General features: G+C 35.4%; 2 pseudogenes; both read right to left on the reverse strand.

Moving 5' to 3' along the window:
- Positions 1–12,363: 12,363 nt before the first annotated feature.
- Positions 12,364–12,660, reverse strand: LOC115278805 (annotated as a pseudogene).
- Positions 12,661–16,998: 4,338 nt separating this feature from the next.
- Positions 16,999–17,084, reverse strand: LOC115279584 (annotated as a pseudogene).
- Between the last annotated feature and the right edge of the window lie 7,673 nt (positions 17,085–24,757).

Here is a 24,757-nt window from a genome sequence, read left to right on the forward strand (position 1 = left end):
TTCTCTATCTTTCAAAAATTATAATTAAAAAAATTAAGAAAAGTTTGTCAGGTAACATTCTCCATCAAATTAAGGAAAATTTTCAGATATTACTTACTCAAATGTTTTTTTCTCTTAAAAATTTTTTTGGTATTCCTATTACATATATGTTGGTATGTTTAATGGTATCCACACCTCTTTGAGGATGTGTGCAATTTTTTTCATTGTTTCTGCTTTCTGTTCTTCATATTGCATCATCTCCTTTGATCTCTTTTAGTGTCTGTTGATTCTTTCTTCTGCCAGTTCATCTGCTTTTGAACCCCTCTAGTAAAGTGTTCATTTCAGTTATTGTATCTTTAAAGCCCATAACTGCCTTTTAAAAAAATAATTTGATCTCTTCTTCAGTATCCTCTGTTTGATGGTAAATTGTTATTATATTTAGCTTTTTGATTCTTTGTGTATGGTTTCCTTTAGCTCTCTGAACATATTTATGATAGGTGAAGTCCTCATCTGCTAAGTTCACCATCTGGACTTTTTCATAGTTAACTTTTTTTTCTGCTTTATGTCTTGAGTATGGGTCACATTTTCCTGGTTCCTTACATATTTCCGAATATTTTGTTGAAAACTAAACATTGTAGATAATGTATTTTAGCAATTGATCCCTTAGATGTTTAGGGTTAGTCATTTGTTTATTTATTTATCAAATTAACAAATTCTGAAAGTCTTTCCCCCCTGCCATGTATAGCCTCTGACATCCCAGCTAAGATGATGATGATGATTGGTTTTTGTTTGTCTTCTATCTGAACTTCTTTTAGGAGAAGCTTCTAGGATGGCATAAAGTTTGATTGATTCATATTGTGCTTAGGCCCCTTAGTTATACTTTTATCCTTTGCTGTTGGTATACATGTGTGTTGAAGGGCAGCTCTATCAGTTTGGAGACTTTTTAATGCTCCTTTGTCCCCTGTTTAGTTTGGGATTAGTGGCTTGGAGGCGGCTTCTCTGATTTCTCATGGGAAAGCACAGCTTTGGGCATGTACACAATCTTCCAGGATGACGGTGATATTGTTTTAAATTCTGGCTTTTTAGATGTTACTCCTGGGTCAGAATAGATTATTGTTCATTCAGAGTTTAGTCAGAAATTGTATTTAAGTACAGCCCCCCCCCTGAAAAAACCAGATTAAGGTAAGGAGAGACTTTTTAGAAGGGATTATTGCAAAGGGGAGGAAAGGGACTTAAAAGGGAGAATGCAACAACTGCATCAATAAGGATTACTTAAAAATAATTGACCTCAGCTCCAGCAGCTTTTACTCAACACGTCTCCAGAAGCAAGGGAAATAAAAGAAAAATAAACTGTTGGGACCTTATTAAGATAAAAATCTTCTGCATGGCAAAGGAAACAACTCAGGCAACAACAGATGTTGATGAGGATGCGAAGAAAGAAACACCCTTTTGCACTGCTGGTGGGAATGCAAACTGGTGTAGCCTCTCTGGAAAACAGTGTGGAGGGTCCTTAAAAAATTAAAAATAGAACTATCCTATGACCCAAAAATTGCACTACTAGGTATTTATCCAAAGGATACAAGTGTGCTATTTAGAAGGGGCATATGTACCCTAATATTTATAGCAGTGCTATCAACAATAGCCAAAGTATGGAAAGAGCCCAAATGTCCATGGATAGATGAATGGATAAAGAACATCTGATACACACACACACACACACACACACACACACACACACACACAATGGAGTATTACTCAGCAATCAAAAAGAATGAAATCTTGCCATTTGCAACTCCGTGGATGGAACTAGAGGGTATTATGCTAAGTGAAATTAGAGAGAGACAAATACCATATGACTTCACTCATGTAGAATTTAAGATACAAAACAGATAAACATAATGGAAGGGAAACAAAATTAATATAAAAACAGGGAGGGGGCAAAACATAAAAGACTCTTATATATAAGAACAAAATGAGAGTTACTGGAGGGGTTGTGGGTGGGGGGTTGGGCTAAATGGGCAACGAGCATTAGGACACTTGTTGGGATAAACACTGGGTATTATATGTAGGGAATGAATCACTGGATTCTACTCCTGAAATCATTTTTAGACTCTATACCAACTAACTTGGATGTAAATGTAAATAAATAAATAAATAAGAAAATAAAGAAATAAGAAAAAATTTAAAAAGATTTTCTTTTATAGGGAGAAGGAAGCAAGGTTAGAAAAAAGTGGATATGGATGGGAGGATATAAGGGGAGAGCAATGAGAGCAGATCAAGGAATGATCCTGATGTCGGCCTACTTTCAGGAGGGCATATTTAGGAGAACTTGTATGGTGGCTCAGTCTGAGAATAGGCCAAAGTTCAGGGGTCAGTGGTCAGGAGAGAATTTAACCAAAGTTGGTTAACAAGTATTTTGTTCTGGATTAATCAGCAAGGACAAGCAATTTGGTAAATAACAAAATGTCTGGGCTTGCCGTAAGTAAACAACTGTGTCACATGGGAAAGAGTGTTTCTTTGCAGTAGGACATTTCCAGGACACAAAGGGTGGAGAATTTCTTTGACCATGACTGTTTCCAGGATCAGAGGACTTAAGTAAAATCAAACTTGTCAGCTGCTGTTACCATTCAGACCTTTGCACTGTATTGATGTGTCTGTGTGTCATTTGGGAATTCCTTCAAGCTGCTTCCCTACATCCTGCTCTCTTTGCTCTGGGGGGTGCAGCCTAGTGCAGGTGCAAAGCCTCCCTGGCCCCTAAAGTTGACTGAGGTTATAGGAAGACTCTTCTGGGCTCTTGCTGTCCTTCGTTTTTTCTTTTTAAACATCTGGCCTCTCTCTAATTTTGCTTGTATTAGAGTTACCAGCCTCCTTATAATTGTTTGCCATAAAGATATTCATTGTTTTAGCAACACCCTTAGTCATTGAGTTCTCAATTTCCTGTTACAAATAAAGTCAGTCTCCATAGGCAGAGCTGAAGAGCTCTTCATCCTTATGATCTGCATTTCTACCTGAGCAGAACTACTGTGCTACTGCACTGGCGCTTGGGGTAGAAATCATTTTTTCATGAAGTGACATCTGTAGTTCACTAGTCAACATTGGAATGTGTGTACCCCTTGTTCTTCTAGGCTTGCCTTTCGGAGCTTGGAAGCTTCACCCTACCAGTGTCCTGGGCAGAAGTGATGGACTCTCATATCTGTTACTTACTCTACGTGGGGCAGAGTGGAACTGAGATGGGAAAAGAGAGACCAGGGTCTTCTTTGCAACACCTGCCTAGAATAGAACTTCTGTGGGAGGACTGTGGATGAAAAATTTCAGCACCTGCTCCTTCTGGGATGTTAGCGTATGTTCTGGGAAGTAGGGAGCCCATTTCCTTGGCTGCTGGTGCCTAGGCTAGAGCTTTTAAAATGTGGAGCTGAGGAATAAAGGTGGGTAAAAAGAATTGTGTTGGCTCAAATTCCATAGACTCTCATTGTTCTTAGCAATATTTAGTAATATTTCTTGAATGAATTTTTAGGCACTTTCTGCGTATCCTTATGACAATTTTTAGAAACTTTAAATAATTTTTAAAAATATATTTCATCTCTCGAATTGCTTTTCTAGGGGAAAAAATCCATCAAGTTCTTTGCTCCGTTCTTTTAAAAATAGCTTACTCTTATTCTAGTTTCTTCTCTTTTTTTTCTCCTCTCTAGCTTCTCTACTTTTATTTACATGGCTTCAAGTTTTTATCTCTTTCAAACTCTTCCCAGCTTCCCTGTGCCAGGTGAGAACATAGCTTTCTCACAACTTTATTTTATATTGACTGTTGATGGGCATTCATAGATAATTAGTCTTCTAACTTTTCAGAATCCGACATGAAAATATTTATTTCTAGCCATAAACAGACAACTGGGCATCCATATGTCTCAGTAGGGCATTGTTTTACATATCTTTTATGTCTCTGTGTTTTATTGGATTCATATGCTTGCCTCAATGTATTCTAGTTAGAATGTAAGTTTCTGGATTGCAAAAAACAAATCTACCTCTTTCTTTTGTTGCAATGGCTTCCACAGTGTTATAAAATGAAGTGAGTGTTAAATGCCTGAATTAGATAATGACTGTGTTTAAACCAAAATGGAATTTGAGGTAATGGAAAGAATCTTTCACACCTAGTCACATGAACTTGCCTCAAGAATAAATAGATTCAGTGCATAACAGTCAGTTTCCTCATCAAAAATGGACTGTGTTCACTCATTCACCATTTCATATAGATTTTCTGAAAATTTATCACAAGAACAATAATTGCTCTACCTTTCTCACATTATAGTGATTTTCCAAATGAAACAATAATGATTATGAACATTTTTTGATTATTCAGATGTATAGATATAAAATTTTGACTTCAATTATAGTGTATATGGAGGGGTGGTTTTTTTACACTACCATGCAATTATCTGACATCTGCTGGGTATCCTAAAATTCAACTCAGTTCTGACACCATCTTCCTGGAGATCTCACAGGTAAGGGCTCAGTTCTGTAAGACTGCTCCTTCTCTTCAGAAGCCAGTTGCAAGCCTCGGTTGTCACTTACTCTTCTGACCGACCACCTATAGATCAGTGTTCGAACAACCAGCTTCTTGGGTTCCATTAATTTGCTAGGGTGCTCACAGAGCTCAAGAGAAACATCTAACTTTCTGGATTACTGGTTTATAAACCATATGGGAGAGATACATAGGGCAAGGTATAGAGAAAGGATATCAAGATTCCATGTTCTCTGAGTTAGCCACTCTCCCCAAGTTACCATGTGTTCACCAACTCAAAATCCCCTCCTTTTGAGTTTTTACTACATGTAGGCAGGATTGATTAAATCACCGATCAGTGGTGACTGAACTGAATCTCCAGTCCTTCTTCCATCCCTGAGGTCTAGGGGTGGTACTGACATGGCAATTATCCCTCATGCTTGGGTGCTTTCCAAAAAGTCACTTCATTAACATAAACTCAGGTGTAGTTGGAAGGAGCTCGTTGTGTATATCAGGACACTTTTATTGGGGCACCTTGTGGCTCAGTTGGTTGAGCATCCAACTCTTGATTTCTCTTCAGGTCATGAGCCCAGGGGTTGAATCCTGTATTGGGTTTCACACTCAGTGTGGAGCCTATTTCTGATTCTCTCTCTCCCTCTCCCTCTCCCTCTCCCCTCTCTCTCTCTCCCCTCTCCCTTGCCCTCTCCCTTTTCCTCTCTTTCTCCCTTTCCACTCTCAGCCCACTCTCCCCTCTATGTTCTCTCTCCCTCTCTCTCTAAAATAAATAAATAAAAAAGATACTTCTATTGTTCTTACCACTTAGGAAATTCCAAGAGTTTTAGGACCTCTGGTCAGGAACAGGAGAAAAGATCAACTATATATTTCTTATTTTATATCATATCACAAGGTGTAAAGCTATGTGATTCATCACAATTGTTTTCAATGATATATAGTTTTCATGACAACAGTCAAAATTAATATTTGCTGGCTACAATCCAACTGTTTACTGTCTTTGCACATAACTTGAGATTACAAAGAAAGCTAAATTATTAAAAACTATAAATAAAACAAAACTCACAATATACCAGATATTCTAGCCATGTTAAATATATCTGTCTACTATTGATCACATGCTATTGTATTACAAAAAGTTATAGTAATATGTAAGAAAAGACACTTAATGTCAGAGGACACCTGAGTCAGACATTAATACACTTTGTGGTCTTGGGTAAGTTATTCAAGTTTCAATCACAGTCTCTTGAGCTATGATAGTACCTGTCCAGTCTAATTTGCAGGATAGTTCTGAGAATCAAATGAAATTTGTGTGGAAAGATATTGAAAAGTCAAAAGTATTACACAAGCTCTAGGTGTTAGTTACTAACAAAATATATTTAGTGGAGTTATGAAATTTTCAGAGCAAAGCTGCAATCTAAATATAAACTATATTAGAAGCCCAGAAAATATTCCCTTGTTCCTGAATAGATAAACTCTTGGCTTCTTGGTAATAATAAATAGAGTCAAACTAACATGTACTGGAGGACACCTCTAATAATACAATTGCAGGCATGAAAAGAGGAGCCAGAGGCAAAGCACTTAGGGCCAGAGGCATTACTGTGTTGCTCTGGGAATGCATGCAGTCCACAGTGGAATAGGATTTTGGCAGAGGATAAGGAGATTGCTTGTGTGTAGATTCCTGCTGGATATGTGACATTTCTGTTCATTACTCACCCACTTGGTAAGTTTGATTACTGCTGTGGCCAGAGAGTCTCTGAAAAAACAACAATAACAAAAAGAAAATAGATGAGCCAAAGACCTTTGATATATTAGAGTACAATAAATGACAGCAGGAAGTGAACCGTTGTCTGAGGGCTGTGGGAGAATAAATGGTTAGTACATGCCCTGACAAGTTCTTCCACTGCTTGAAGGCTTTCACACTGGCATTTTCAGAAAGACAGAGTTAATTTCTTGGAGGAATAAAGCATTTTCACACTAGTTTCCCCAAGGGACATTTAATTAGGAAGGGTGATACAAGTCAATAATAAATAAACAATAATGATAGCTTTTAATAACAGTAGCTCAGAATTCATGTATATTTTATTTAATCATTACAGTAATCCAGATAGGCATTAGAAACTCCATTTCAGAGCTCAGTGGGTTTACATGCCTAGACTAGTGTCGCACAACTAATAGATGGCAGATTAGAATTCAGACCTAGATGATTCTAAATCTAGATGTCATGTTTGTCATTACCATGCTTCATTCCCAAATACTAGTCATTAAACTGGTGTTTCTTGATGTCAAAATTTTCACTGGTTTACTGAATATCTTTCAGAGAAATTCATAACTATATGTTTGATAAATCTTGGAAAACTAAAAGTTAGATATTCTTTGTTATTTTGTAGTAAAATTCCTATTTATGACATTCAGATATCTTTACACCATATACTGAGTATATAAGTAAATGAATACAAAATATTTAATGCTTAAATATAAGATTACATCTCTGAAAAATATTAGTCTGATCGAAGGACCAAATTATTCTTTTATACCAAAATGCTTAAGTCGCTTGTACTTTTAAATGTACTAAAACAAAACACACCAACAGGGTATGAAGAAAGCTTATCATTACGCTTTGTTTTTAAATTATTGATGATTAAAGCATTTGCCTTTAGAGGACAATGCTCACTAATTGTGAAGACCACAACCCACCTGCCACATGCAGACATCCTTTGAGGAAGCACACTTTCCCTTCCCTTTCGTTTGCGTGAGTGCACATGGCATTTCCTAGGGTTATTTCCATGAATTTTCCTTGTGTGCTTTCACTGGGGCCTTCATCCAATTCGTGGTTGAAAACATTAAAGTGGTTGCTTAGAAACGCTGAAGTTGGAAATTTATGAGTTTTCAGAAGGTTGCATTGAAGTAGGGGTAGCATATGGTGATCTGACATGTTTTGTTCCCTAGCCAAGGAGAGGGGTAGCCTTCTGTGATCTCTCTAATTATTTCATGGCACTTTAAGATGCCAAGCTGAATTTAGAAAACAGCAAGGCATCAGGGCTAAGAAAAAACAGAATGTACTTTTTTGTATTCAATATTTTTGACCAAATTTTTTGTTGTTCTTTTTTTTAATTAATTGGAATAGTTTTGGAAATATTAAAGCAGACGGTTTTAACTAAAGGATAAAATAAAAGGCTCATTACTTTGGCTTAAATAGAAAGAATGGAAAGGAAAGCAGCAGCAATAAAATGAATATATTTCATAAGGAAGAGTTATGGTGCTAAAGTAAATTTTAACATTTCAATGTCTATTTAATAACTATATAGTGGAAGATAATTCAATTTTTTTCAATAACTCAAGAAGATGGTATTAGGGAACAGAGTCAAGGGGGACAAATACAAATAAGAAATTAATAAATGACTAAGAAATTGAAGCCCTAGTAATGTATAGGTGTTAGTTTATGCTTTAAACTTGGCCTGGGGCAAATATAATGAAAATTTGGGTGAATGAACTGAATAATTCATTTTCAGTTCACTGCTTAAAATGTTTACCAAAACCCAGTTGTTTTAAGAATCATGTTAGGATCTAGGGATAAAAAGAAGAGAAATAGATGGACTTTGCTCTCATAGAACTTATAGTTTTTGAGACACAGGCATAGGAGCCAATATGAAGCCCCATATGAAAATTATAATGATTCAAATATGTCATGAGGCTTAGGGCACAGACAGGGACATTAAATATAGTCATGGAAAATTAGGAAGATTTCAGGTTAGGCTAATTACTAAACAGCTCCAAAATATCAGTGGTTAATAGAGTAGGACTTTTTCTTACTCATCCATTTCTATGTATCTGGTATACATGGTAGAGCATCTTTCATTTGGTGTTTCAAAGGCTTCCATCCTATGGTTCTGGCATCTCCAAAGGACTGAGTCCATTGCTGGATCCTGAGCATCAGACAGGGAGCTAGGGATAAGGAAGGCTTGAGGTCTATTTTTTAGAGGCTAGCCCAGAAAGTAAGACATGGATCTATTGACCACCACTTAGTTATATGGCCACATTTAACCGCAAGGGAAGCTGTGAACTGGAAGTAGTGGAAAAAAGTTTGTTGACTGACTAGTCTGTTTACCACACCGCTTTTGGAGATTTCATCAGGCTGAGCCTTAAAGATGTGAGCCCAGTATCCAGGTGAAGATTGTCAAAGGGCATTTCAGAAAGGAGTATCATGATAAAATACGTAGATGTAAAAAACTCAAAGGACATTATAAAAACCAGTGTTGTTGGAGTGTACATTTCAGGTGGTGATTAAAAAGATTTGAAACTCCATTGCTGATGATTTTTTCTCAGTTATACTTTCCAATATATTCAGTTGCCTACTTGACATTTATCCTCTGCTAACTCAAAGACATATCAAATTCAACCTGTACAAAACCAGCTCCAGGATCTTCTATTCTACTTCCTGGCCCTTGTCCCACATCAAACCTAGTCTTTCTTCATCCTATTACACATACACAAAAAACGGAAATAATCCTTAACGTCTCTAATTCCACAAAACTAATATATCACTAAATCTTACATATACTAAGTTCAAATTTTTCTTGAATATGTTCATTTTGCTCCATTTCAACTCTACCATTCTACTCCAGACTTATGTCATCTATTGTCAGATGACAGCACAATAGGCACCTAATTCATCTCTCCTCTTGCTGTCTATTTTTGCTTGTCTTTAGTCTGTTATATGCAGTTATCCATTAGAGACAGGATCACTACCACCATGCGAATCTGTTTTTATTGTACTTGGTGCTCACAAAGCCCTAGGCATTATTCTGTGTATGTGTGTGTATATGTGTGGGGGGGAGGGGTGAGAGAGAGAAAGAGACAGTGCAAGTGGAGGAGAGAGGCAGAGAGAGAGAGAGAGAGAGAGAGAGAATTTCAAGCAGGCTCCATGCCCAGTGTGAGGCGTGATATCAGGTGAGGCTCAATCTCATGATGGTGAGATCATGATCTGAGCTGAAATCAAGAGTCAAATGCTGAACCAGCTGACCCACCCAGGCACCCCTAGGTGTTATTCTTCATACATTGCATTGATTATCTAATGTAGTTCCCATATAGCCCTATATTGTAGGGTCTATTCCTATTTCATTTTATAAATGAAGAAACCAAGACTTAGAAGGTTTTGGTAGCTTGGCGAATTTCAAACAGCTATCAGGCAGAGTCTGATCTTCTAAGCAGTCTGCTTCCTGAGCATGTGTTCTAAATCTCTATGCTATATATTTTTTCTCAGTGTAGACATTTAAGCCACTTATTTTGGGGGGGGGGCATTTAATACAGTATCATTATCTGTAGGCACAGTGCTGGTACAGCTGATCTCTAGAATTTACTAATTTTGTTTAAATAAAATTTTATACACATTGATAGTCAAATTCCCATTCTGTCCTTCTCATAATTGGCAACCAACATTACATTCTTTATTTTGATGAGATTTAGATACCGATGTAGGTGAAAGCGTGCAACATTTGTCCTTGCGTGAGCGGTATATTTTCATTGAGCATAATATCTTCAAGTTGCATATGGCACAATTTCCGTTAAGCCACTTATTTATTGAATAAATGAATGAAGAAAAAGTGCAGATTGGCAAGTGCCACATGTAGTAGAGGGTCATGTTGACACATTTTATTTTGTCCCTATGTTGTAAAGGAACATTAAAAGATTTTAAGAAAGCAATGACATAGCCAGACCTAGAGACTTGAAGACGTTTTTATTATGTGTATGGATAAAGAAAAGATTCAAAGGAGAAAGTAATTTCATTAGAGTATAAAAGAAATTGGCAAAGGGAATAAGGAATACATTTTATCAGAAAAGGTTTGAGGTTCTTTCAAGGTCTTGATGGCATACTTCTTTGTCGTCTCCTTCATAGTCTCATTTCCTTCCCCAATATATCACTTAGGCCAAATGCAATATTAATTGCATCTTTCAAAAACAATTTTAGAGTCAACAGACTTTATGATGGTGAAATGAGACATCATATATAGAGAGTGTTCAGTGCAGTTCTTCAAGAAAAGGAAATTCTTTTCTTTACTATCTTCACGTTCCATTCCTAAATGATCTGGATATGAGATGAATGTAAAATTATTGAGGTCTTGAGATTAGAAGAATAAGCATAGTCACAAAACTATTTTTTAAAAAATGAGGATAAGTGTCTAAGCTTGGAGAACTTTACTTTGGTGACTTTAGAAGATAGGGAAAAGTCAGCAAATGTGTTTTAATTTTGCTTGTTTTGCTTATTCTGCTTAGTTCTGGTCAGAGCTAATGCTTTCAAATGATCCCAAATGAACTTTAAAATTCGGCTAACTGCAAGCACATATGCGAGTTAAGAATAGAATGGTATGCAGTTTTAACTATTTATGTTAATGCTTAAAATAAATATAGCAAAAATAAATAAATAAATATAGCATACAAAATCTATGTGGGTGTATTTGGTGTGTGTGTGTGTGTGTGTGTGTGTGGTGTATACAAAAAATTAAAAGATATTTCTTGAACAGAATATATCTTGAGATATTTATTCTGATATAAATAATATGACCCAATGTATCAGTTAAATAACACATGATAAAATATATTGGGTTAAATTTCTAGTTTCTACTGTAAATGCTATTCATGTATATAGGGTTCAAATAAAATAGAAAACCTAATGTATAACAAGAATATTCAATGAATATATGAGAAAATACTATCAGTAATCACAAAAAATACTACAGATACAGGTTCTGCAAGATGTTATGCAGTTTTGCTGAGCGTGTAGGGCTTGTATTTTCTGAAAATGTAGAGTCCCTCTGTGCATTATTTAACTTTCAAAGCAATGGATTGGAAGGACTAGAGTTATAGAATCAATTCTTTATAGGAAAGATCTGGGGAGTGCCACAGAAGGAGACAATGCCAAATGAGAAGGAAAATTTCTTCTTTATTCCTCTCTCTGTAAATGCATATTTCTAGTGCAGGGAGAACATTTAGCTGAATAAACAACAATTACTCTATTAGCATGAAGTTTATCAGGGAAAAATAAATGAAAAGAAAATTTTCAAATACTGTTACAGTTCTTTCCCTGTATTGTATATTGACTTTTATTTATTTGTTTTTCCCCAAGACAAACTGTATCCAGCTTTAGTAAAGATACTTTTCATAAACAATCATGGTATTTCAGGCAGAACATGGGGAGATAATCATTAACAGTAAAAAACTTTCAAACTCCTTTCTAACATAGACTATGAAAATCAGAAAGCTGCTATAAAACCCAGTGAAGTCTTCATTTGATGCTCTGAGCAGGGAAAGTTTAGAGTGGAGGTTGACATTTCACATTTAGCATGTTTAACAACTTTTCACAAGTTGACCTTGACTTTCAGGAAATGAAATGAAAATGGCAGAATTATTAATCTGAAGATCCACAAGTTGAAAAAGGAACTCTTTTGAGGGAAACCATCTCCATGGTGAAACTATAAAGTCCAAAATGCCTTACATACTGGAACCATTTTGGGGGGTCAGGTTCCAACAGGTCTCTGGGGTTTAAAGAGGTCAAGTCTATTTTGAAGGCAGAGAGGGAAAAGAGGACACAAAAAATGAATTTTAGTTTTTCCACACCACAAGACACATGTGCCAAGATGGTTAATGTGTGTTAACATCAAGGAATTCCTCCTCCTGGGAACCATGAGGAAGTTTCTGAAAACTAGAAGGGAAAGGTGTTTCCCCTCTGTATCAGTTTAGCTTCGGAGATGTTCTATTAATGACCTAGACTCTCCCCTCAAAACAACAAGGAAGTGTTCTATATGCTAATACCATAGTTTAAAAATAATAAAAAACCCCAAGATTCTGCATTGTTATAAAACTTGATAAAAAATAGTATTTCAAACTACAATCACCAGAAAGAAACAGTTACCAAAACTGTGCATACTTCGCTTGGCGTCTCCAGCACCTTTCAGCTTTCTGTGCCTGGTCTGTTTTGGTGTCTCTGTTTTCTGCAGGGTCATTCCCATCCTTGCCAGCATTAGCTTTCCCCTTTCTCTCATTGGGTTCGTCTCCCTTTATAGGGGCTTAGGCTCTGGCTTTGAAGGAGCAGATAACCTTGCATATCTTCTTTGTGGCTCATCCTTCACCTTGGCTTTATCTCCTTTAGCATTCCTTTCAACCTTTCTCTTGGGCATGGTGGTGACAGTGGCAGGCCATAAGCGTTGGATGCGGGATGCCCTGGTGCATGGGCTTTGGTGGGTCCGGGGGTGTTCTTGTCTCTTCTTCTTCATAGTGCTTGAACTGACTTTTAATACTTGTATTTTTCTTTCTAGTTTTGATGATTTATCCACTATTAATAGCAGATGAGTAACTTATCATAATTTAAATATTTTCATAATGATCCTAACATGAATATGATTGAGAATGTATATAAATAAAAAGAATGAATCACAATAACTTCTTATGTGAGAAAAGGGAAGATAAATTAATATTTGGATTTTTATCAGTGAATAATAATAATACAGGGGGTGGGGGGTGGGTGAAATGAGTAAAGACAGTCAAAAGGTACAAATTTCTAATTATAAAATAAGTCATAAGGATTTAATGTGCAACATGGTGACTGTAGTTAATAGTACTGTATTGTATATTTGAAAGTTGCTAAGAGGATAGGACTTAAAAGTTTTCATCACAAGAAAAAAAATTTGTACCATGTAATGTAATGGATTTTAACTACGCTTATTATGGTGATCATTTTGCAACATATACAAATATTGAATCATTATGTTGTATACCTGAAACTAATGTAGTATTATATGCCAATTATATATTTATTAAAATATAATAAAAATATTAAGACTCCTAGAAGTCAATTAGATATGTCAAGACTCTTACATTATTATTAATAAAAGCAACTCTGAAAAAGATTGAAGATTTTATTTTCAAAAGACTCTATGGATGGAGAAAATGCTTTTTTTCCCTGAACCATATCACTGTCATGGTATGGGAGATAGATATGGTTAAGAAAACTGGTAAGGATGTGTAGCACATTTACTAAAATTATTTTATTTATTTTAATTGGTAGTATTCAGATAGTCAACATACTTTTTATAATTGCCTTATTGTACATAGATATATTGTTTCAGAAGGAATTTAATTTTTGATAATAGTTTTGATTCAGGACTATTTTATAGGATATTTAATAAATCATATTTTAAAATTATATATTTTTAATTATTTTCAACATTGTCACATGTAATTGCATGGTTTGAACAGTAAATTACATGGACATTCTCACTTGCGGACATACGTGTGAAGCTTCACATGGTTCTATTTCACCTCGGGCATTAGAGCTTTATAGGCTGACATATGTGATCATTCAAAAATGAATACATGTATATGTTTAGCTGAAAATGTAAAAATATCTAGTATGCAACTTTTCAAGCGATAAAAAAGCAATTGCATTACATATTTGATTTGGCACAATTTTATGTTAAAATTGTTTTCAATTTCAAATTAATTAGTCTTTTAAAAAGTGTTTGAGAGAGAGAGCACGCACGAGCAGGAAAGGAGCAGAGAGAGAGGGAGAGAGAGGATCATGACCTGAGCCGGAATCAAGAGTCAGATGCTAAACTGACTGAGCCACCCAGGCGCCCCTCAAGTTAATTATTCTTTATAACCATCTATAGAATGTGGAAGAATTCATGGTAATTTATATGCCTGAAGGATATAAAATATTAAAAATAGTTATGAGGGGATTTGAAGAGCAATCCACTTTTCTGTCTAGCCATGTCTAGCCACAAATGGGGTGCTGCCCACATTTCTTTCTGGCCATATATTAGGGCCCTCAAATTAATGGTTGCCAAGCCAAAGTATCAGGACACTAAGTGACAAGCAAGAAGGCAAGTGAAAAGCAAGAAGGCAATAGCTACTCCTGGAAGGGAAAGGATTCATAACCAGTATTTTTTCCTGCCAATCTGAATTTGAGAAAGGAAGGACAATGTGAAATGTTACCTTTCGTTGTCATCCTGGCATCAAAGATCTGGGAAAGGGGGCTTTGGCAAGAATTCTTAGCCTTTGCCGGTTTCTGCCAATTTCCCCAGGATGCTGTCTGCAGGCTCGGAGACCGTTGTGTGTCCCATCAGGTCTCATCCTGGTCACCAAAAACTTTTGAGCAAGAAAAATAAGTTTCCCTCTACTTTTTATGGTGAGTGTCTGGCTGAAACCTCTTTTTCTGTAGGGCACCTTATAAATGGATAAACTTATCTACAATGGTTAAATGTTCTGTACTATGGCCACTGTAATTCAGGGTTATCTTTGGTATGGTTAACTTTACTTGTTCAGCCTTAAAATTTTATTCACCTGACGCCTCACACTGGATGCAGTGTGCTTTCTAAGTCAGAAATAGTCTCATTTGGACCCAATTTGACTGCATCCAGAAAGAGAAATGCTCTAATAAAGTCTGAAAACTCAAAATGCAAAAGCCACAGAGGTAGGATCCAGGAACTGAGAGAGACTTACCCATGACCTCCAGAGATGTGAGAAAGCAGCAATCTCAAGGTGCATAAGAGGTATCTACACAAGGTCAATAATTGCTCTTGGGGGACATTGGGGTATCTCCTTCAGTTCCCACTTCTGACACCTGCACTGTTAAAAGATAAACGGAAGCATATTAAGAATTTTAAGAGTTCATTTGAGCAGCAATTGATTCAAATTGGGCAGTGGTCAGTGGTACTTACACCACAAGTGGTTAGGAGTGCTCCCTGGGAAGACAATTCTTTGCTTTTCTGTGGGCTCAAAATATGTAATTATTAATTCATGAAACATTCACGGAATGACAGGTGCCATCATTAAGCCTGGGGTTCAGGATTTAAAGGTGAATAAAGAAGTCTTTGACCTTGTACAGTCTACTGTCTGGTAGAAGGATTGTATGACTTCGATGAGAGGTCACTTGTGAACTAAAGGAAAACTAGACCAGAAATCTTGCTGTGTCTCAGATTGTATAGCATGTGACACAACTTTAAGTATAAAGTTTCCTTTCTCTTAGTGCACAAATTGGTTAAGCCTTCTACTATTTCTAAAGGTTAAAACAATTCTGGATTCATGCATTGAACTCCATTTCACTCTTTGCTTAAACTGTTTAGGAGGACATCTCTTGCTCCTAAACTATCTTTTATCTCTGTGAAAGCATTAATAGCCTTGCTGATGCTGGGTATCCAAGAACTCAAAAGAAAGTAAAATAAGGTTTTAGTTATTGAGCGCTAAATCTGATGGACTTAAAAGCTGTTATGAGACTTGAATGTACCTCACAGCATGAGTCAGCAGGTCAAGTTCCATAAGGCTCACAGTGAGCCCTGTGCCTGAGTTTGTACTTACTGGACTTTTCCTCTCTGCATGTGTCCAGCTGTATGATTGGGCTGGGACCAGGACTGATTTCTTTAGTGTGTGTGTACTTTTTTAATTGGTGTGTTTACTGGTCATAAAAAAGTTCAAATATATGTACAGAACATTCTAAAGAAGCCCATGTGTGCAATTAGAAAATTTCTCTCTACAGATGTATATATTAGCTCTTCTAATAATTACCTTCAAAAGAACTATATGAAAGAAAATACTCAGTAAATTATAGTAATAACTCCTACCACCATTCAAATAAAATGTTGAAATAACAAGGAAATTAAAAATTGGCCTGGATACCTGTCCTTCATTATTCCAGTCCATAAGCCCCATTGAGGTCACAAAAGGCTCTCCACTGAACACTCTCCCACTTGTGCCCCCATTAATTACACTGTATGAACACAGGGACCTTCAAAGAAATGAGTGGAAATGGCTGTCCCAATTTAGGTAGAAAACTAAATAGATGATGTTTGATTTATTTTTTCCTATTAAAAGTAAATTAGGGTTGAGCTGGAATAGTCATTACCATTTATACAAACAGTTTTACAATGAATTATCAATTTTAGAGTGACCACAAGGACCTTGCCGATGAAATAAGCTTAAGCTCTGGACCAGACTTTGACAAAGATTCTTATATATGATTAGGTGTATAAATGAATTTAGCTGCTAATTTCAATCTGACATTCCTATAAGACTTAGAAATAGAAATCCCTTCTGCACGTACATTTTAAAAGATCAGTTGTGAATTTCTTTTAATGGATAGCGATAAAAATACTACTCAAACTAAGTATTCTATATTTTAATTGAACCCTCCCATTTGCAAATTATTTACGAAAAAGTTGTTTAAGGATACAAAGAAAAACATTAACTAATTAAAGTATCAAACAGTGCTAGCAAATCAGAAAAACTGTTGTTTCGTATTATTAAACTACTAACAGGTAGTATAAATTATTTTTCTAATTAAATTAGTTTTGAGGGGTTTTTTTCTATTTAATATGAAGGCAATAATGACTTAAAGTATGTGAATGTCTTAGAGTTCTCAGAAGAAAAGTGCAGTGTAAATATAATCATGATAACAATCATTACTATTTTAGTATCTTAACATGTCTTCCTATAAGCTGATCCTTAGCTATTAATTTGACAAGTGATATTCTCAGATGCTTTTTTAAAATCAAGCATCTTGTAGTTTTTACTACACTTGATCTTAGCCAAAAGGCCGAGAAGCGATTGATCTTGTAGTTTTTAGTACCATTAAAGCTGGGTCATAAAATTTAGCTCACACTGTATTCGAATGTGCAGAGAAAAGTTTAGTTTATTGTGTTTTTAAGCTAATTTGGATTTCTCCCTAGGAGAAATATAAGTAAATGCTCATTTTAACTTTTAACTTTTCCAATGCAGTATTATAATCTGTCCCTTCATGCCATGGTCAAGACGTCTGCTTGCCTTCTCTTCCTCTCTTCTGATAGCACATAGGTACATAGGCCAGTGGAAGTGGCTAAATGACTATGACATCAGAGGGAACTGCCAATCCTGGACCCAAGTGGCATCTTTAGGTAACTGGTTATCTACCTTGTCAACTGGTTGTTAGGGACCTTTTGGAGCCAAAGTCTGGGGAGAGGAAATTAGGGACACCTATCATTTTCTTGTTCTCCACATCCCTATTCTTCCTACCAACTCTTAGGCTAGAAAAAGCACAGTATCTTCTTTATGTTGTCCTCCTTCAGCTGCCAAGCTTCAAGGCTTCTGCCTTAAAAGTCCTAGGTGGAAGAGATAATAACTCTTGCAAAGGAGATCTAGTAATACTAGCTAGTCTTGGGCTTTCATATGTGAAAGAAGGCAAAATGGCCACCAGGATATTTGGGGGACAGGTATCTTAATACAATAAGCTAATGTGCAAGACAAGACTATTATACTTATCTGCTTCCCAGAAGTTAAATATTAATATTTTCTTTCTCTTTTCATTTCTTCTGTAAGAAATTCTGTTCTCCCTATAGATAGAGGATGCCTTAGGCCAACAAAGTCAAAGTCAAATACATAGGAATGTAAAAAAGAAAGCACATTAATGCTTTTCTAACAAATTTTTAATATCACATAATCTTCGAGTTTTAAAACTTGGTTTAGTTGTGAGGTATTCTATTTTGAAAATATCATGAAATGCATATTTGACTCAGGCTATCATGGTAGACTTTTACACAATATACATTTACTCATTTCTCTGTGTAATGGATGTCTTTGAAAACCATATTCTTTTTTGTGGAATTCAAATTAGTCATCATATATTCTTTTCTGGCCACATGCTATTTCCTTGCTGTTTATTCCCCTAACCCCCTTTCAGTTCCATCCTTTTGATTAAAGTTTTAATGTCTATTTTAGTCTCTGTTTTTCATACTATTTCTCAGTTAGGTTAGCATTAAAGAACCTAATAAAACTTTCCCCCTTCCTATTTATATTTCTTTCTAGCATTCCAGTTTTAATTGAGTCAGGTGAATGTACTGACATTTTTACTTACAGGGTCCTGCTTTCTGCACAGTGATCTAGTTCTGGATTCTGTTTTTCACATCCTTGCATATTTCTCCCTACTTCTTTCCATCAATCCATGTGATGTAACTGTACCGAATCTAGTCTCATTTTCTACAGGGAGAACCCGCTTGTTAATACTAATCCATTGTGATCCACTTTTACTCTCTTGATCTATTTTACTTTTTTATTCATTATTTATTATCGAAGATTCAATTTTAATAATTTTGATGAAACATTTTTAAGTTGTCAAATTACGATCTATCTCCATAGTTTACATAGAGACATAATTTGCGTATTGGGTGCATTCCTACTGAAAAAGCCCAATTTGTGGCTTGTTTTGTTTTGACCTTTGTATAATTTCCTTTACTTTTATTCTATACTCATCACTCCTCATTCCACTAATTTTTCCTCAAGAATTTTAAGAACATTTTTTGTGATAGTAAAAATACTTTATAATGTAACAAATAAATGTTTCCTATTTTAATATCTTTACATGATTCTGCCCTGCAGTGCTCATTCTGTCTCAACTCCCATTATTCACTCTCTCACTTCTTGTTTTCAGTTATTTGGTTCCCTATTCAGCTCTTGTTCATAAACCTTTCTAAGGTTTGCATACTTTATTAAGCATTTAGTTTATTATGTGTCACTGACGTTTATCTCTAATACCTCTATACTTTAGCATAATGGGGTTCTATCTGACATTGGAGTTGTTGATATATAATTTGTATTCTTCATAGTTACGTTTTTTAATTAAAAATTTTTTAATATTTATTTTTGAGAGAGAAAGAGAGAGAGAGAGAGAGAGAGAGAGAGAGAGGGACTGACTAAGTACTAGCAGAGGAGGAGCTGAGAGAGAGGGAGACACAGAATCCAAAGCAGACTCCAGGCTCCGAGCTGTCAGCACAGAGCCTACTGCAGGGCTCAAACTCACAAACCATGAGGTCATGACCTGAGCTGCAGTCAGATGCTTAGCCAACTGAGCCACCCAGGTATCCCCATAGTTACGTTTTTATCCCTGATTTGAATAAAAGCTTTGTGAAAGTATGGATATCAACTATTCATTTTATACATTCATAAACATTAACAGAAATTCCCTAATGTCTTTCCAGAATACCCAGTAACATCTATTACTGTCAATAGAATAAGCATTCTGGGAAATTAAAATTCATCACTATTATCAAGAACAATGTACAAACAGCATTCCAGATTCATAGTTCCTAGATTCAAAGTGCTCTACATCTGCTGCTTCTAGCTGAAGTGCCCTTCCCAGTCATGCAAATTTATGATTGTCCTTAAAGACTCAGCATAGCGTCATTTCCGTCACAAAATCTCTTATCCATCTCCCTCTTAAGAACTAACCTATCTTTCATATCCCACTTTTGATTAATGCCCAATGCTTGTCAAAGCTAGTCCCCCAATACTGTGTGTTTCACAATGTAATGTATTTTTCTGGCTACACATCTGCTCTTTGAACATTATGACTATGACTATGAACATTAAGCCTAGGCACTGAAGTGTGACTCATCTTTGTATCATAGGTGATCAGAAAAGAGTATATATTCAGTCAACACTGAATAAATCATTGGGACTTATATGAGGCTCTTTTGTTGACAAGGTGGCATTTGGTTATAGGAGGCAGTCAAAGGAAATCTTCAGAATGAAAATTATTGGATATTTTGTTTCCTTGTGTGTGTAGCTTGTTTCCTTCACTTACTCAAATTTATACATATTAAACTGCATTTGTTATTCCACACATACTTTGCTCTTGGCTACATAAGTCTGGAAGCACAATAGAGTACCTTGATAATGGGTAAAACAGTGCTCATAACTAGGATACCTTCTTTAGTTGGTATTTTCTTGGTGAGAGAGTGACAAGAGCTAGGCAGTTCTCTGTGGATATTTATAACATGTTACTTGGTCACTTTGGAATACCTGGAAAAATGCAGATCAAATTTTTAAGTATAATGTAAAACAGAGGTTCAACTTTTTTCCTGAACTTTAGCGCGTGAGATATTCCTTAATGCTTATAACAAAGGATAATCTATAAATGTTAGCTATGATATCTTGGCTTTGTTTAAAATAACAAATAATTTTTTAATAAGTAAATATGCAGTGGAGCATCTGGGTGTCTCAGCTGATTGGCATCTGACTCTTGATTTTGACTCAGGTCATGATCCCAGGGTTGTGGGATCGAGCCCTGCATCAGCCTCTGAGCTGCTGAGCATGGAGCCTGCATAAGATTGTCTCTCTCTCTCTCTCTCTCCCTCTCTCTCTCTCTCTCTCCCTCTCTCTCTCTCTCTCTCTCTGCCCTTCTCCTCATTTGTGCTTTCTCTCTCTCTCTAAATTAAATAAAAATAAATAAAAATTCTTTAAAAAAAGTAAATGCAGTAGAATGATAATGTATAAAGTTTGGATGGCAAAGACATTTCTAGTTCCAGCAATATGGCAAACTAGACTACTTGTAAAGACCTTAACAGAAAGAATGATACATAAAACATAATATTAAATACATACAAAATAAAATAAAGTGCAATGCACAAACATTTAAATGAAACTCATGGCTGACTTTACTAGGGAAAAAAGCCCTTACGACTCAAGAAGAAAATGAAAATCCCTTGAGAAGAACAGATGTGAGCTGATGCAGTGCTTGCTGTTCTGAGAGAACTAGCCAGTCTGAGTAACTAGGAGATTGAGTCTTAACACCCAAGAAGCAGAAAAGAGAGTTTTAACTGTAGGGAAGTGGTGGACTAGAAAAAAAAAATCCATCTCCTGGAAGAAGAGTTGACTTGGAAGATTGCCATTTTGGAGTGTTCTGTAGGTTGAATTATTTTCCTGTGATAATTCATAAACATAGGTTTGGGATTTGAATTGATCTTATCAATGTGATCTGGGAATATTCAGATAAGGAATTAACATAAAAGTGTTGCAAGTCCCACAGTGCCCCTGGGAAAAACAGCAACAAAAATAAAAATACCTTGTGTTTTCAACAAAGCTATTGAAGAGTCCAAAAGGTAAAGCCTCGGTGAGGAATTTAGCTTCAAATTGTGTGAAAAGACACAAAGAAACAATGCGATATGAGTAAGAGTAGCACGGTCCCTGATCTTGTCACATAACAGAAATATTGGAAAGCAACTATTAAATAATTTTAAAATGACAAAAATAATAAGAAAATAATTTATAAAAATATGAATTGAGCAAAATACTATGACCAAAAGAGACAGTTTTGTAAATATCAAATAGATCTTGAGAAATTAAATGATATTTTCTTTGAACTTGTATGTACTGATAAGATAGTTATTTATGGTATTATATCTTCAAATGTATTACTCAGAGAAATATAGAGATAAAGATATTGAAAACCTAAGACACCTATTCATTTGAGAAATTCAAGATGCAATTGGTAGACATTCCTCAGCTGAAGACAGAAAGTAAAATTTCATGTTCAGAAGTTAATGTTTGATAATTTCAGTATTGATGAATGACAGGACAGAAATCCTTTGATATAGGAAATATTGTAGGTAAGAGAAGTTGCAAGGAAGGAAGAAAGGAAGGCCATATATAGGAATTCAGGTAGAAGTGAAACAAAATATAAAGTAGAGAAATCTGAAAGATGAAGAAAAATACATTGTTTATAAAACAACAGCAATTAGATTGGGAGCTTTAAAAGAAGCCAGAATGTAGTATGTTCAGAATAATGGGAGAATACAATTGTAAATCTAGGTAGCTAAAGTTGTCCATTAGAATAAAGAAAAAAAATTATGGTATATTATATATTTAAAAGCTGTAAGATCTTCAAAGTTCTTATCACAAGAAAAAAATCTGTAACAATGTGTGGTAATAATGGATGTTAACTGGATTTATCATGGTGATCATTTCACAGTATAAAGAAATATTGAATCATATTGTAGAACTGAAGATAATATAATGTTATTTGTCAATTATATCTCAGTTATAAAAAAATAAGAAACATGCAGAGGTTTCCACTAACAAAACCTACTGAAAGGATTTTTTAAAGTAATCTCTTATACCTAATGTGGGTTATGAACGTACAACCCCAAGGTCAAATGTCACATGCTCTTACCAACTAGGCCAGCCAGGTACCCCCACCTACTGTGAAAATATTCAAAAAGAAGTGAAATGAACTCAGAGATAAGATGTGAGAAGCAAGATGAAATGGTAGTGTTAGTGGTGCTTGAGTGGCTCAGTCAGTTGAGCGTCTGACTCTTGATTTCGGCTCAGGTCATGATCCCAGGGTTGTGAGATGAAGCCGCCCTGAGTGGGGCTCTGTGCTCCATATGGAAAAATCATATCCTGATATTTACTTCACCCCATACGCAAAACTCAATTTCAGAATTAATCTAATATGTAGAAGGCAAAAAATTAGGGTTTTGAAAGAAAACATAGTATTATATCTTCATGACCTTGGAGCTAACAAAGATTTATTAAACAGAACATAAAGAAATGATACACTGGATTCCATTAAAGTTAAACATTCTTATTAAAGAAGAGACACCATTAAGAGAGTAAAAAGACCAGACATGTAGTAGAGGAATACATATATCTGGAAATATATTTGCAATACATAGATCTAGAAAAGGACATGGATTCAGGATATATAAAGAAATTTTATAAGTTAATCACAAAAGATATAAAGGCTAATACAAAAATTGGCAAAAGGATACTCCAAAGAGGATTTCCAAATATTCAAAAAGTATGTTTACTAGTTGTAAGTTCACACAAAATTAAAATCACAGTGAGCTAACACTGCATGCATATTACATTGGTTAAAATGAAAAAGATATACAAGTGTTGGAAATAATGTGAAGCAACTAGAACTCTTACACTGTTGATGGGAAAATAAATTAGTACAACCACTTTGGGAAATTGTTTGATTGTAGCTATAAAGTTGAATATGTATATACCCCAGGACCCAATGAGTTTGAATAAACCTCAGCATACTTATTGGTAAAATAGAGATAGTAATGTCTATTTCACAAGGTTATTGTAAGTATGAAATCAAGGTGATTATATTTTAAAAACAGATTATATTTTAAAAACAGAAAAACCCATGGTATTACTTTATTTTACTATTCATCATGGTGTCATTATAGTATATTGCATACTCAGAGTGCTTAAAAGTTGATTGAATCAAATAATTTGCAAATACTTAAAGAAAATTTCTTATTATATTAAATCCTGCAGGAGACCCAATAAAATTTTGTCTCAGTAAAAAACGAAGTGGCCGTGCCTGGGTGGCTTAGTCTGTTGAGCGTCTAACTCTTGATATGTGCTCAGGTCATGATCCCAGGGTTGTAGGATGGAGTCTTGGGCTCTTGCTGAGTATGGAGCTTGCTTAGGATTCTTTCTCTCTCTCCCTCTGCTCTTCACCTCCACACATGTCTCTCTCTCTCAAAACAAAACAAAACAAAACAAAACAACAAAACAAAGTGAAAATCCGCAACAGTGCAAGTCTCTGAAGTACTACTTACCAGTGTCATGTTTAGGTGCCGGCATTTCAAACTGCGTTCAAATTCCAGTTTGTAACTCATTAGGAGTATGATTTATGTCAAGTCACTTATTCACTCTGAGTCTCTACTTTTTTCTCCTTTCTAAAATGGAGATGGAATGTCTAGCATATTATAAGCGTTCAACAAGTATTAGTTTAATGCTGTTTAGTAGAGGTAGAAATTAATGTCATAAAATGTTTTAAATTTTCAGGTTCATTAAATGAAGAAAAGGGTCAGTCAGTGAGTAAACAAGGAAACAAACAAAAAACCCAGAAATATTTTGTCATATTGAGTATAGATTCCCAGACATCATAAAAAATATATTATACTCAACTCTAAAATATACTTTATTAGAACTTCTAAGCATTCAATATATGCATAGAAAAAGACATCTTTTTGGGTACTTTTTGTTTCTCAGCTCTTAAAGAGGTTTGCTCTAACTCATATTGATATTTCAGTAAAGAGTTATAGGTTGTTGTGTGGTGTTGTGAGATTTTTGGCTATAATGATGTGATTAGATGCGTCAGTAGATCTTGAGCTTTAACCAATTTTTAACCAATTATGTTACTGGCTAAATGCTTTATCCCATATGGCAGCACTGTGATGTAATGAAAGTTTTCAGATTTATAAATATAATGTCTGGTGGAAGAGCCTCTTGGGAAGTTATTTTCAAACAGTACTCCCAGAAGTTCTGTGGATTTCATTTTGACACTGGGTGGACAAGAGTTTGAGATGATAGGGAAGAGTTCTCAGAGCACTTCCAGTTCAACTATAATGGTTCATTTATTTAACTATTCCTACCTTAAGCTTCTTTACATAATAGGAAATGGGGGGGGGGATATTACTATTCTTAATCACAGCTACTGAATCAAAT

This window comes from Suricata suricatta, chromosome 15 (genome assembly GCF_006229205.1).
Source record: "Suricata suricatta isolate VVHF042 chromosome 15, meerkat_22Aug2017_6uvM2_HiC, whole genome shotgun sequence".
In the NCBI taxonomy this organism is placed as follows: domain Eukaryota; kingdom Metazoa; phylum Chordata; class Mammalia; order Carnivora; family Herpestidae; genus Suricata; species Suricata suricatta.